Below are 13,210 nucleotides of genomic sequence, written 5' to 3'. Positions count from 1 at the left end.
AATCGAGGTTAATTACCACCTGAAGAACTTCCGGGTGGGCTATAAAGGGAGCCTACAGCCACTACTCAGGGCGCCAGAGTCAGGAGGAGGAGGATAAAGCTGCCCTGGCAGGAGTGGAAGAAAGAAGAGTGTGATTTGGAGTGTTTAATTTGAGTTTGGGGACTGTGTAGGGCCAGTGGGACACGGGGAAGATGTGTTCCTCGGCTGAAGAAGAAAATGAAGACTTTTTGTTTGTTTTACCTGTGCCTCTGGTGTCAGTCTGTGTCGGGTCAGCGCCAATATAGCGCTTTTACCACACGGTGTTTATCACAAAGAAAAGTTGACACAAGGCCGAAAAACAAACAAAAACAAATTGTAAATTTTGTTTAAATTGCTTTCCATTTCATTATTATCTGAGGGTAACAATGTATGTGAAACAGTGCTGGGGTGATGGAGCACTAGCCAATAGAGCAAGTTCACAATCTTTGGACAATGTCGTGGAGTAGTCTGTGAATTATGGATGCTGAAATATTCACATAACAGAGGTAAAGAGTCAGAGGCTAACATAGCCGTGTTCATATCTCCCTGATTTATTGGAGGTTTCACTAACTGCATTGTGTAGTATTATAAGCATATTTTTATTCTATGATTAGTCTTTTGATTGAAAGATTCTGTTTTATGGTTAGTTTTTAATTTAAATTATTTCTGCAAAGTCAGAATTTGTTAACATCTAGTTATTTATTTACACTTTGTTCTTAGTACTGTCACATGACTACTGCACGCATGTCAATTATGCCACTGGATGTGACTGTTAAGAATGTGGGTCCCAAAGCCCTAGAGTGCCCAATAGAAGGAGAAATCCTATCAAAAACCCCAGCTAGATACAAAAAGGGCCAGGTAGAATTTCTATAAAAGATTATCACAAAAATGTACAATGTAAGTGCATGAAGTCTGTAGAGCACACAAGGTAAAAAGGAGTTGTCATCAAGGGCATTGCAAGGTGAACAAGTCCCAATATGCAATCCAATGGCGACTTCAAAACACAAAGCAAAACGGTTAAAAATCCAAAGAATCAAAAAAAGCACCACAGAAACACAAAGCACACCCACCAAACCCCAAGACACTTTGAAATGAGCTACCATGAACTGTGGAAGACCCCCCGGATTTAAAGAACGAAGAATAGTTCCAGGTAGTGATTGGCAGGTGGTCCCACCTCTTTGGGGACCAAAGATAGAGCAAACAAAACATAGTACAGGGGTACATACCTTACTGATTCAAAACTGAACAAAAAGGACATAAGACAAGACTTTCAACCCCAGCCAGGGCAGGAACCCTGGATGAGATATAACATTGACCATATAAATATGCCGGTAATCGCCATACGTGTTATCCCTCAGTGGATAATCTCTCCAGACTCTTAGTGTTAGTTACCTTCTCTACAAGTAGGTCCTAGTGTAAGGTTTTTGGAACTCTGTTTTGATCTTTGAATCTGATTTTGGTTTCACACGCTGGTTTAGGTTGCTGTCACAGTTGTCTTCACAATTATGACCTCTACCTGTTTTTTGACTTTGTGTTTGCTCACTTTTTAATCTTCTAGTCCATTCTCACTCTCCCAATAATTCCCAGAGACTACACATCCTGTAACACATACGTACATTCTTCACAGCTTTTCTTTCTGCATTAGTGTCCCTGCAACCCATATGCCAGTTTTCACAACTGTGCTGATAAACCCATCCAGTTTGTTCCTTACACCGTGACTGGCCATTTTATCATTCACTTGGCTCTTTCTAACAGTCACAGTTAAAGCCTAATAATTTCAACTTGTATCTGTCATATGTTTCATAGTATACAGTTAGGTCCATAAATATTTAGACAGAGACAACTTTTTTTAAAATTTTGGTTCTGTACATTACCACAATGAATTTTAAATGAAACAACTCAGATGCAGTTGAAGTGCAGACTTTCAGCTTTAATTCAGTGGGTAAACAAAACGATTGCATAAAAATGTGAGGCAACTAAAGCATTTTTTTAACACAATCCCTTCATTTCAGGGGCTCAAAAGTAATTGGACAATTGACTCAAAGGCTATTTCATGGTCGTTATGTCATTATCAATTAAGCAGATAAAAGGCCTGCAGTTGATTTGAGGTGTGGTGCTTGCAGAGGGTGCACTGCAAGGTGCAAGCTATTCATAAGCCTCAAGAATAGAAAGGCTAGATTGGACTTTGCTAAAGAACATCTAAAAAAGCCAGCACAGTTCTGGAAAAACATTCTTTGGACAGGTGAAACCAAGATCAACCTCTACCAGAATGATGGCAAGAAAAAAGTATGGAGAAGGTGTGGAACAGCTCATTATCCAAAGCATAACACATCATCTATAAAACACGGTGGAGGCAGTGTGATGACTTGGGCGTGCATGGCTGCCAGTGGCACTGGGACACTAGCGTTTATTGATGATGCGACACAGGACAGAAGCAGCCGAATGAATTCTGAGGTGTTCAGTGACATACTATCTGCTCAAATCCAGCTAAATGCAGTCAAATTGATTGGGCGGCGTTTCATGATACAGATGGACAATGACCCAAAACATACAGCCAAAGCAACCCAGGAGCTTATTAAAGCAAAGAAGTGGAAAATGTTTGAATGGCCAAGTCAGTCACCTGATCTTAACCCAATTGAGCATGCATTTCACTTGTTGAAGACTAAACTTCGGACAGAAAGGCCCACAAGCAAACAGCAACTGAAAGCTGCTGCAGTAAAGGCCTGGCAGAGCATTAAAAAGGAGGAAACCCAGCATCTGGTGATGTCCATGAGTTCAAGACTTCAGGCTGTCATTGCCAGCAAAGGGTTTTCAACCAAGTATTAGAAATGAACATTTTATTTCCAGTTATTTAATTTGTCCAATTACTTGTGTTAAAAAATGCTTTAGTTGCCTCACATTTTTATGCAATCTTTTTGCTCAACCCACTGAATTAAAGCTGAAAGTCTGCACTTCAACTGCATCTGAGTTGTTTCATTTAAAATTGTGGCATGTTAGTTAACCCGAATCTACATAGATATTTAACTTTGTTTAATGTTGGCTTACACCGCAGATAGTATAAAGACAAATGGAGCCAGTGACAAGACCTGGTCTGGGAGTGGGCGCCCGAGGAGTGGAGTCTGTCGGTGTCTTCAGTGCAGATTTGTAAGGCATTCTCAGGAACAGATATCGATGTCTTCCATTCATTTGTTGGCTTCAAAGATGTACCGGGCAATGCTCCAGAACTTTACTGTATACTCTTTCTCCACATCCAGGCCCCCCTCAGACAAGCATGCATTTCCACACAAGGCAACAACAAGGACACAATTCTGTGCTGACGTAACAAATAGAAGTAGCACAGGTTACAGCTCCCACAGTCTGATTGTAAACGATTTCCATTTGTTCTTGTCCAGGGGTGGCGAACTCCAGGCCTGGAGTGCCGCAGTGGCTGCAGGTTTTCATTCTAACCCTTTTCCTAATCGGTGACCAGTTTTCACTGCTAATTACCTGTTCCCACAACCCTTTAATAGCCCTGTTAGAAGAGTTCAGTCCTCTGAATTGATTCCTTTCTTCATTAAATGACAGCCAAGCAGAAATGAGATGTGAAACGAGCTAACAGATGACCAGCTAAACTGGGGCTTCAAACTCTAACCAATTTCACTCCAGTCACTTTCTTAGTGAGAAGCCATATCTTGCTGTTAGTTAAACCCGTTATTTAATTCCATGGTTTGTTGCTGCTCTCATTCTGCCACAGCACACATTTCAAAAACTGTTGTTTTTCTGTTCTTTCTAAGAGCACCAATGTCAAAATGTTTTGGTGACTTGAGAGATCAGCCTTACCAAGACCATCACCTCTCTTTAATTTCAGATACTGTATTGTGTGATGGGCACAGGGGAGCTGGTCATATGGTGTCTTGTTTTGTGTCTTATTATTGTTTGGCTGCTGATTAAAGAAAAAGAAACAACTATGGGCCTGAGACAAGTTAATTAAAAGAAGTGATCAGCTGCAAAAACTGGTCAGTAATTAAGAAGATGATAAGAATGAAAACCTGCAGCCACTGCGGCACTCGATGCCTGGAGTTTGCCACCCCTGTTCTTTTTGTCATATTGCCTGCATGGCAGTTCAAGTGTGCTTAATCTGGCTATGTGGCTGCTGTACAGCATGTGAGAAACAAAATCAGGTTTTATGAGATATATTTGCACAGAGCACAGTGACATATTTTAAACTTTTGCTTACATTGTCAGGAATAGCAAAAGTCTGTGGGAAAAGAGCTTAGCTGGAACTCAAGAATTTGAAATTGTACAATATTTGGTAAGACAACCCCTACAATCTGGAAGACTCTCCAAATGTTTTTTCAGGATGTGGACATTTGCTTCTTTTGCAAACAATCTCATCACGCTTTCAGCCATCCCAAGTCTGAAAAATAAATTTGCTGACAGGAACTTTACTACTATAGTACTATAACTCCTGTGCCTACTTGAATATCTTACTTTATTTGTAATATCTCTCAGATGTTCAGTTCTGGGAGAGTCCCCTTAGAAAAAAAAATAATTCCCAGTAGATAATGAATCATGTGCAGGAGTCAAGAAGGAGACGTCGGTTTCAAGGAGGCTTTTGGGTGACTTGATTTGTTTGGTAATCAAATAGAAACTGTATATTAATAGAGACTGGTAAATTATCTCAGTATGTTAGTCTATGTCAGGGTGAAAAGGCATGTTTGAAATCAATAAAATCATAGTGATGTGACATTACTTCCCATACACTGGCTTCAGGAGGTAAGAATAATAATAATAATGATACATTTTATTTATACAAAGGCACCTTTCTAAACACTCAAGGACACCGAACAAACAATAAAAAAGCACATTATAAGCAAAACTTAAAACAACAGATAATATAAAAGTTAAAACCAAACAAAGCCACTGTAATCATAAAGAAAAATTCATTTTGAACAGATGGGTTTTAAGTTTACATTTGAAAGTTGAAAATGATTCAATATTTCTAAGCTCAGTAGGTAGTGGGTTCCAGATCTTGGGAACAGAACAGCTGAATGCTCTGCTCCCCATGGTGGTAAGACGGGCGAGAGGGACAGTCAGGTGAACGGATGAAGAGGATCTAAGATTACAAGATGGAATGGCAACATGAAGGAGGAAGGACAAATATAGAGGGGCGAGATAATGAATGGCCTTAAATGTTAACAGCAGAATTTTAAAATCAATTCGAAACTTAATTGAGAGCCAATGAAGCTGCTGCAAGACTGGAGTGATATTGTGAATAGATGGGGTTTGAGTAATGATGCGAGCAGCAGAATTCTGGACCAGCTGAAGCTTATGGAGAGATTTATTAGAGAGACCAAAGAGGAGTGAATAACTCTGTTATAAAGGCCCTATCATTTATATTCAAAAAACAAACAAGAATATCCTCTTATTTACCAGTACTTTGTTTCTGAATCACCTCCTCGAGTAAAGCACTTTATTCACAAGAACATTTTTGCATTTTAATACTGTATGCATAGAGGAAACCAGACACTTTCTCATAATATAGCATGGTTTTAAAACTTATGGCCTTAGACAGAAGTTAAAATTATGTAGCTGACATAAAATAAACCTTAAACTGTGCCATGATATGGAATGATATATTTGGAGCCAACTGGTTTTATTTAGTATTTAATTGCGTTTTCAATATTTTCTAGACTTACTTTGCGAATATCAGAACTATTACATGTCACTGTTAGACCAAAGTTGCAAATGTGTGCCTTTTAAATTGGAATGAAAACTTCACATTGAGAAATGCAGAAATGAGGTCCTGCGTTAATAAACAGCTGTGCAGTCCATGATCATTTAACCAACAATCAACTGCATTTTGGGAAATTCACTTCGAAATAGTGGCTTATTTATTTGATAAACTATGTAATTTTATCCTTTGTTGTTATAGTTACAAGTGAAACAATAACCAACAAAACACTTGAATGAAGAAACACAAGAATCATGAATCTTTATTACCTTCTTTATCAGTCCTTGGTCACAGTTAATAACAATGATCAGGACTGTAAGACTGGTGAATAAGACTCTGCTGTAGACGTTTGGCACAATTTAGCATGGCAGAATTCTGGACCAGCTGAAGCTGATGGAGAGATTTATTAGAGAGACCAAAGAGGAGTGCATTGCAATAGTCCAGCCGAGAAGTAACAAGACTGTGAACAAGAATGGCAGTGGTATGGGGAGTGAGGGAGGAGCAAATGCAATTAATATTACATAGATGTAAGTAAGCAGATCGGGTGACGTTATTAATATGAGATTAGAAAGATAGAGTGCTGTCAAGGATGACACCCTCACTCTTGACCTGAGGTGAAGGGGAAACAAAAGAGTTATCAGTAGCAAGTGAAAGATTATCGGTTTTGGATAATGATAATTTTGTACCAACAAGGAGAACCTCAGTTTTGTCACTGTTTAATTTAAGAAAATTTGAAGAAAACCAGGATTTAATTTCAGCAATGCAGTCAATAAGATGGTGGAAAAGAAGAGGCGGGTTTACTAGCAAGGTACAGCTGGGTGTCATCAGCATAACAGTGAAAATTAATTTTATATTTATGAAAGATGTTGCCAAGGGGAAGAAGGTAAATAACAAAAAGAAGTAAGAGTGGTGGGTTGGGATGTGAAAGTTTTAAGCTGAATGAACTGAATGTGGCCTGAGAGGTAGGATCCAAACCACTCTAGTGGCGTGTGGGTAATGTCAATCAAAGATAATCTATAGAGAAGAGTGGTATGACTCAGGCCCTTTCATTTCCTATTCACTTAATCGATTAAATCTATAACACAATAAATTTCCCATCTGTGTCCATCAATCTGCATTCAGTAATCTATAATGACAAAGGGAAAATGTGTTTTCAGAAAGGTTTGCAAATTTATTAAAAATCAAAAACTGAAATCTCTCATTCATGTAAGTATTCCTCCAGACTGTGCACAGGTGCATCCTGTCTGCTGTAATTCTCCTTGAGATGTGTCTAGAACCTGAGTAGAGTCGATCTGTGGCAAAATGAATTGATTGAACATCAGTTAGAAAGGTATGTAAGGTCCCACAATTCTCACAGTATGTCAAGACAAAAACAAAGCCATGAAGTCCAAGGAACTCTCCAAATTGTGATGAGGCATAGATCAGGGCAAGGGGATAAGAGCATTTTTAAGGCTTTGAGAAGCACCAGTTTTGCAGGCAACAGGACTCTCTCTCGAGTCTGGCCAGACTGAGTAACAGGAAAAGATGGGCCTTGGACCCAATAGCCACTTTAACAGAGTCTGCTGAGATGGGAGAATTTGTCAGCAGCACTCCATCAATCAGGTGTTTATGGTAGAGTGGTTAGATACAAGCCACTGTTAAGTAAATGGCATATGACAGCCCATTTGGAATCTGAGATAAAGAAGAAAAAGATTCTTTGTTTTAATGAGACAGTCCTTAGGCAGAACTCCAAGTACTATGTCTGTCATGGACCAAACTCTGTTCATCACCTGCCTAATACCATCTCTGTTGTGAATCATGGTGGTGGAAGCATCATGGTCAGGGTTACTTCTCAGCAGAGACAGGAAGACTGGTGAGAATTGAGGGAAGGTTGATTTCAGTCAAATACAGAGATGTCCTTTGAAAGAAAACTTGCTCCAGAGTGCATGCAACCACAGACTGTGGAAATCGTTCAACTTTCAGTATGACAATGACCCGAAGGATACAGCTAGGACAATGGTGGAGTGGCTTTGGGACAAGACTCTGATTGGCCTTTGAGTCTAAACTTAAACCCCACAGAACATCTGGGAAGGGACCTGAAGATGGCAGCTTACAGATGCTTCAAAACCAACCAAATGGAGCTGGAGGGGATCTGCCAGGATGAATGGGAACAAGTGCCCAAATGCAACCCTGGTAGAGACTTACCCAGGAAGACTTGAAGCTGTTATTGCTGCCAAAGGGGCTTTTACAAAGTACAGAATTAAGGGCCTGAATACTTCTATTATTGAGAAATTTGATTTTGAATAAACTTGCAAACCTTTTTGTTTTCACTTTGTTATTGTGGTTATTGAATTTAGACTGATGGGCAAAAATAGCAAATTTATTCATTTAAAATTAAACTTCCAAAACAGTATAATGTACAGAAGGTGGGAGGGTCTGAATACTTTCTGAATCCACAGAAATAATACCCAAATTAGGATTTGTCTAGACTTTTTAAACTGCCATTAGATAAAATATTAATTAATATGTTGAAAAACTTTGATGTGAAGCTGCAAAAAATTTCTAAATAATATCGTTTGCTTTGTGTTTTCCATAATTAATCTTGAATTCATTAAACTCAGATTCAGCTGCAAGAAGAAAATTAAAACAATATTGCTTATTAAAATACACTTGCTTGGTAATTTTTATTAATTTTATTGAAAGTACAGTGAAAATTCAAAACAGTTAACATGATAAAAACAATCGAATGTACACAATGTTTACATTCATTATCTAACAAATATAACATAGAAAGGTTAATAAATCATTTTTTACTATTAAGACATTGTGACTGCAACATTAGAACTGAACACAACAACACAACCAAAAATTACAGAAAAAACAAGTACATGTGGATTGTTTATAAAATCAAGCAATACTGAATATGCTGGATAACATGAGTTAATTTCTTTAAGTTTTTAAATAATCCCAGTATAATAAGGCTATGAACATCTTATGTCATCAAGCATGCTAGAGGTTACCTGACTTTAAACAACACCGGCTGTGAAGAGCACAATGAGAGGGCTGCTAACTCTGTTATAAAGGCCCTATCATTTATATTCAAAAAACAAACAAGAATATCCTCTTATTTACCAGTACTTTGTTTCTGAATCACCTCCTCGAGTAAAGCACTTTATTCACAAGAACATTTTTGCATTTTAATACTGTATGCATAGAGGAAACCGGACACTTTCTCATAATATAGCATGGTTTTAAAACTTATGGCCTTAGACAGAAGTTAAAATTATGTAGCTGACATAAAATAAACCTTAAACTGTGCCATGATATGGAATGATATATTTGGACCCAACTGGTTTTATTTAGTATTTAATTGCGTTTTCAATATTTTCTAGACTTACTTTGCGAATATCAGAACTATTACATGTCACTGTTAGACCAAAGTTGCAAAAGTGATGCGTGCCTTTTAAATTGAAATGAAAACTTCACATTGAGAAATGCAGAAATGAGGTCCTGCGTTAATAAACAGCTGTGCAGTCCATGATCATTTAACCAACAATCAACTGCATTTTGGGAAATTCACTTCGAAATAGTGGCTTATTTATTTGATAAACTATGTAATTTTAGCCTTTGTTGTTATAGTTACAAGTAAAACAATAACCAACAAAACACTTGAATGAAGAAACACAAGAATCATGAATCTTTATTACCTTCTTTATCAGTCCTTGGTCACAGTTAATAACAATGATCAGGACTGTAAGACTGGTGAATAAGACTCTGCTGTAGACGTTTGGCACAATTTAGCATGGATGTTATTACAGCATAAGAATATTACAATTAGTGGAGCACTGAATCAGACATAACAACAAATGTGTTTTTGGATCATCCGCTGTTAAGAACAAAACAATACATTTTAGCAGTTTGTGTCCACTGATACTATTAATTTATAATGACTGCTTACAAGAGTTTGATTAATGTATTTAATTTAATTTCCTCCTTAAGTGTATTATTTAATACAGCTGTGAGTATTGTTTGTAAGATATGGATTGTGTAACGCTTCTGGATATTTAAAACAGAAGTCAGTAGTAATACATTAATGAGTACCATACGATGCAACATTGCATGCACACACGTAAATGTTTATGAAATGGGGTTGGCAGGGAAAGTGGCCTAAGGTTACTGGATCAGTCCTGACCAAAAAAGAATCCTTTCATTCTAGTTGACAATTAAAGCACCTTGAGATGCAGTTGACAGTGAATGTAGCATATAAATAACAGTTAGGACAAAGTGCGGCTACACTGATTCACTGTGTGACCATTAGTGAGTCACTTTATCCACCTCTGCTCAAAACTGTAAAATAATAAAAAATAAATACACGCTGTACAGCATATATATATATATATATATATATACACATACATATATATACAGTATATATATATTCCTGCGGTGGGTTGGCACCCTGCCCAGGATTGGTTCCTGCCTTGCTCCCTGTGTTGGCTGGGATTGGCTCCAGCAGACCCCCGTGACCCTGTGTTCGGGTTCAGCAGGTTAGAAAATGGATGGATGGATATATATTCACCTTAATAAAAGGATATATGTCTGTGTATCTGGGTGTCCATCCAGTTGCCATGTCTCTGTCACTCCAACAGATGGAAAATAACAAACTTCCATCCATCCATCCATTATCCAACCCGCTATATCCTAACTACAGGGTCACGGGGGTCTGCTGGAGCCAATCCCAGCCAACACAGGACGCAAGGCAGGAAACAAACCCCAGGCAGGGCACCAGCCCACCGCAGTAACAAACATTTGTAGTAATAAAATGCATTGTATTTGTCATTCAAACCGATGGTGCATCACAATCATTAACACAGCTCTTACAAATCCCATACCAAATGGCATATAACAGAGACCTATGCAGTACATTTGTCATTGCAATAGATGGTGCATCACAAACATTTGTAGTTATGCATTTTATTACTACAAATGTGATATAGTACCTGCCAAATAATACAAAGAGTACATGACACTTGTTTTGCCCTAATTGGGGCTCATAAGGGGTACACAACTTTGTGTGCCCTTATGGGGATCGAACCTTGGATGTCAGCACCTGAGGCAAATATTAATAATAGCTCATCTGTTGGAATGACAAATGCTCTGTATTTCATTACAACATGCAATACAAAATATATTCCAATAAATGGTGCACTGCAAACATTAGTGCTGAGACCTACATGGATTACTTAGATTTCAGCCCATCTCAGGCAGGTAGCACACCTAGTATCTATATAAAATACTAAGGGTTGTGTCCATCTGTGATATAATTATTCGCGTAGCACTGGGGCTAGAACCCTGATCTTGGTCTTACTTGAAAGCTTATGATGTGATACAAGCTGTTGAAACAAAAAATGTATTTGGTAATGCATTTGGTAATAACTAACTCTATCCTGTTGTGTACGTTTAGAAGACAAAGCCTACAAAATGACAGAAACGTGAGGTTCTGCAGTTCTAGCACTGACACAAAAGGTTTTAAAATTCAGGATAAAAACATTGCTATTTAAAGAACTGCAAAACATGATATTTTTAACTGGGATTTTCCAATGGATTTTAATTTAGATGCATTTTAAAAGTTTTACGTTTAATATAAGTATCAGTTTTCACGTGACACAAGAAAGTGAAATAGAAATGAATTATGTAAAAATGTTTAGAGGATCATTTTTCACTAACAATGTGATTGTCTTAAATTGATCAAGCTCTGAGACCAACATAATTCTGATATTAGGCACCAAACTCTATCAACTCTAGCACAGTGAAGAAAAATGTCTTTGCATTTTATTTTATTCCTATGTTTATGCATCATGTTAGATCTGCATTGCAGATTATATATAAACATGGGCAACAAAGCTATATGATCAACAAACTAAACATCTGGGCCATACCAGAGAAAATAATTTTATGCAACAAAAAAAGTCATTATGAGCATACATGTAAAAGTTGGGGACAGCAATTAGCCTCCGAATGTAAAAATGGGCTCCTGGTGAGGAACGCTTGCTGGGCTATGCCAGGAAACGCACCGTGGCAGTGCTGATCATATGCTATTAGCTGCTACTTGAATGGAGTCTTGCATTTTTTTTCTAATAAATAAACAAAAACCTCAAGTCACATGGGAGGGAATAAAAAATGATGATTGGCTGCCTGATTTGGAGAATAAGTGTCAGATTTAATAAGAGTGGACATGACAGAGTCACAGAGTTTAAGAAGTCAAAGGAAGTGGGCAGCCATACCAAGGAAAGTCAGGACCCAAATGTTTATTATTTTTATAAAGTATCTGTGTGATATGTGATAACTAATATGATAAACAAGAATATAACCAACAGATCATGATTACATACCGCACTTGCACTTTGTATCTCACTCTACTTCAAATCGTCTTGGCCGATGGATTTAAGTAATCATTCAAATCCAAATAAACAGGTAATTGGTTGACTGCTTGAAAACAAATAATCAGTAACTGAATATCATCGCTTTGCTATAACTACCCTGCTGGAGGCAGTAAATCTCTGTCCAAGTGTTCGCATGCTTCTGCAACGTCGGTTTTATCAGCTAGGGAAGTACTTTATTAACAAGAGAGCAGGAGGCTGTGTATGTTTCTGTGGTACATTGTAATTATTAATGACACTCTTCTTTGTTTGTTTGAGGTTAAAAAGTTTTTTAATGCATTGTTGAATCTGTATATATAAAAGTCAATGTGTGTATGTATGTATGTTTCAACATCACTTCTGAACGGCTGGAGCGATTTCCATTAAACTTGGTACACGTGTTTCTCATAGGTCGACTAAAAATACTGTAGGGTGAAATCAACCCTAACCCACCCCCTACTGGGTAGTGTGTGTGTGGGTGGGGTGATCTTAGCAGTCTTCTATGCATGTTATCATCCAGTTGACATTTGGAACGACCACCAGAGGGCGAAATGGAGGTGACTCCCAGCATTCTTTATGTTTGAGCAGCCCTGCGCCCCTGTTGCTTTTGGCCGGTTCGGAGCATCAACTGGATGATGACATAAATACAAGACCACAAGACAAGCACATTAGTGAGTCTTCATTGTTTGTTAATTTATTTTTATTTTTAAAGTTGTGGGGTTTTTTTTTATGATATTTTCTTTCAAACAATTAAAAAAAAAGCACTTTATTTTCCTCCCGGGCAACGCTGGGTATTTCAGCTAGTCTACTATAAAAATGGAAACCTCCAACACAATATTTTGACTTCAGGTTGGTGTCAATCCAAGTCTTTAAAGCTTGCCAGAATACTTATAGATTGGAAGTATGAAATGTGCTTTTTTTAAAGAAGAATGGAGAATAATAATCTAGCCTGATATTTACAAGTTTCAAAAGTGTGAGGGATTGTCATGCATTAACCTGCTGCTCTATAAATGTTTGCAATATGGTTGCAAATGCATCTTGCCAACAAACACATTAAAAAAACAACATTTAAGGCGACCCT

The sequence above is a fragment of the Polypterus senegalus genome, chromosome 10, assembly GCF_016835505.1.
Source record: "Polypterus senegalus isolate Bchr_013 chromosome 10, ASM1683550v1, whole genome shotgun sequence".
Lineage (NCBI taxonomy): Eukaryota > Metazoa > Chordata > Cladistia > Polypteriformes > Polypteridae > Polypterus > Polypterus senegalus.
This window is presented reverse-complemented; position numbering follows the sequence as displayed.